Genomic DNA, 2,505 nt, shown 5'->3' on the forward strand with positions numbered 1-2,505 from the left:
CTGCCGCTGAGAACAGTGGCAGCTGGCATAACTTTTAAAGAGCCCCTAAGGAGAGCTGGGGGAGCCAGAATGACATCTGGTGTGTGATGTCGGACATCACACACGAGAGGTGGAATTTGCCCCTAGGAGTCCAAGGCCACAACCCCGGGGCTCAGGGAGGCAGGAGAACATTTCGCCCGCCCCCTCCCGCGGGTGTCACAGCTGCCGTTGAGAGCAGCGGCAGCGGCCATAACTTTTTAAGGAGCCCCAAGGAGCCTTGGGGGAGCCAGAATGACCTCTCGCGCGAGAGGTGGAATTTGCCCCTATGAGTCCAAGGCCACCACCGCGGAACTCAGGGAGGCAGGAGAACATTTCACCCCACCCCCCCACGGGCATCGCAGCTGCCGCCGAGAACAGCGGCAGCGGCCATAACGTTTTAAGGAGCCCCGAAGGAGACCTGGGGGAGCCAGAATGACCTCTCACGCAAGAGGTGGAATTTGCCCCTACGAGTCCAAGGCCACCACCCTGGGGCTCAGGGAGGCGGGGAATGTTTGCCCCCCCACTATGTCCCAACTGATGGCTGGTGGGAGCAGGGGGCGGGGCTTATGTGCCCAGCCCTGGGCTCCTGACTGGCAGGGTGGTGCTCCAGTGCGCTCCGGCAGGAACCGAGGCCTGGATATAACACTCAAAAAAGACTGGAGTATTTCACTGAAAAGCCCCATGTAGTCATGCATTAGAATTAGTATGTAATTAGTCATCATCATTGTCATGTCAATTGAGGGTACAGTTATATGAGAAATAAGAGATCAATGTCTGAGCCTTTCTTGAATTTTAGGGCCAAATTACTTGATAAAACATTCGGAAGTCTGCCACAGGGACTTGCAGCCCTTCTACAAATAACCTCCCCCACCCTGTTTCATCTTGAGAAAACAGTGTGGGTGGGAAGGCAAGAGTCCCTCCCCCCCCCCTACACCACAGTCCCAGTCTGAATTGGGTTCCTTTGACACTTAAATGGAGTTCCAACCAGGAACTTGCAGCTGCAATATGACTGAGTCTCTGTGGTTCTGACTCTCTGGCCCCAGTCACATGGGCCAGATAACGTGGGGGGAGGTGTGGCTATTTGTGACGTCACATTCTGATCCGCCATTAGGCGATCAGACACAATGGCGGCACACCGTGGGAGTCTGTATGCAGTCCGTGGCAAACCATTTGCCAGTAGGTTGTTGCAGGTACCTTTTAAATACGCATCTTCGGCAGCATGCCACGGGTGCGCTACGCCTCCCAGATGTTCTGGTGTGATTGTGCCCGGAAAATCCACTCGAGTATTGTGCCTTCCACGGGGCAAATGCTCCATGTGAACTCCATCTGTGTAATATGTATTTTAGCCCTTATTTAAAAGCAGCAAAACAGGAGATTATTTGGATAAGGCTATAGCCCTGGGGCAGGGAGAGGTGTTAACTCTCCCACACACACACACATACACAACATATGCCAGATAGAAAATCAGCCCCTTCAGAGAAAACAAAAATTGACAACTTTTCTTTTTCCTAACCAGGGCTAAAAGCTGCTGCAGGAAGGGCCTTACCTCCTTCCTTGGGGCTCTGAAGATTTAAATACCCGTCTCCCCACTGTCTTTAAACTGAAGTTTTGCCAACTTGCTGCCTTGGGCAGTGGTTTTAAAGCTGTTTTCCCGGGAGCTCTGGTGTTCCTCTAAAGCTGAACACTGGTTCTTCAGTGAGAAGATAGGCAGAGGTTGGCAAGTTGAGCTGGAGAGACCACTTACCCATTCTATTCTTCCTTGGGTTTGTTCTAAGATATGGTCTCAGTTCTTACAGGGAAGCATTCAGCCAGTGTTCTGCATGAGGTGACTGTGCACCCTAGGATACAGGCCAGAACCTTCTTCAACAGAGAAATTCCACAGTAGATATTCAAGTCTTCCTCTCAGACATCAGTGTGGAAAAGCTTCCTAGAGGCAGAAAAATGAAAGGCACTGGTCTAGGGATCCTAACCATGTTCTCCTAAAAAACACTTTCCTTGGAGTAAGCCCCACAGAATAGACATGACTTAGGGTTGCCAAGTCTTCTTACCTTGGCAGCGGGGGAGCCTCGCCGGGCTCCGGGAGCTCCTTGATAATGTGTGCGTGCAAAGCGCGCCGCCAGCACATCACAGGAAGCGACGTGCTACATCGCTCACGTTGAGGGCGTGACCCAGATTGTCAGAGGGAAAACCATAGAGTTTTCCCTCTGACGATCTTGGCCACGCCCCCAATGTGAGCGACATGGCTGCATCACCTCTGGTGACGCAGCCACGCTGCGCTTCGGGGAGCAGAGTTCCCCCCGGGGCTCGATTCCGCGGCAGCGAAAATCGGGCCTCTAAAGCGGGGGTTTCCCCACCCCCACTTGGCAGCCCTAACATGACTGGAAATCTGAAAGCTTTGCTTAGAGTTGTTCTCAAAGTTCCCTCACTGGTGAAAATAACTTCATTTTTTGTATCACCGCCAAGAAACATCTCTAAAAAGTGAATAGA

This window comes from Gekko japonicus, unplaced genomic scaffold (genome assembly GCF_001447785.1).
Source record: "Gekko japonicus isolate JY-2015 unplaced genomic scaffold, Gekko_japonicus_V1.1 scaffold2322, whole genome shotgun sequence".
In the NCBI taxonomy this organism is placed as follows: Eukaryota; Metazoa; Chordata; class Lepidosauria; order Squamata; family Gekkonidae; genus Gekko; species Gekko japonicus.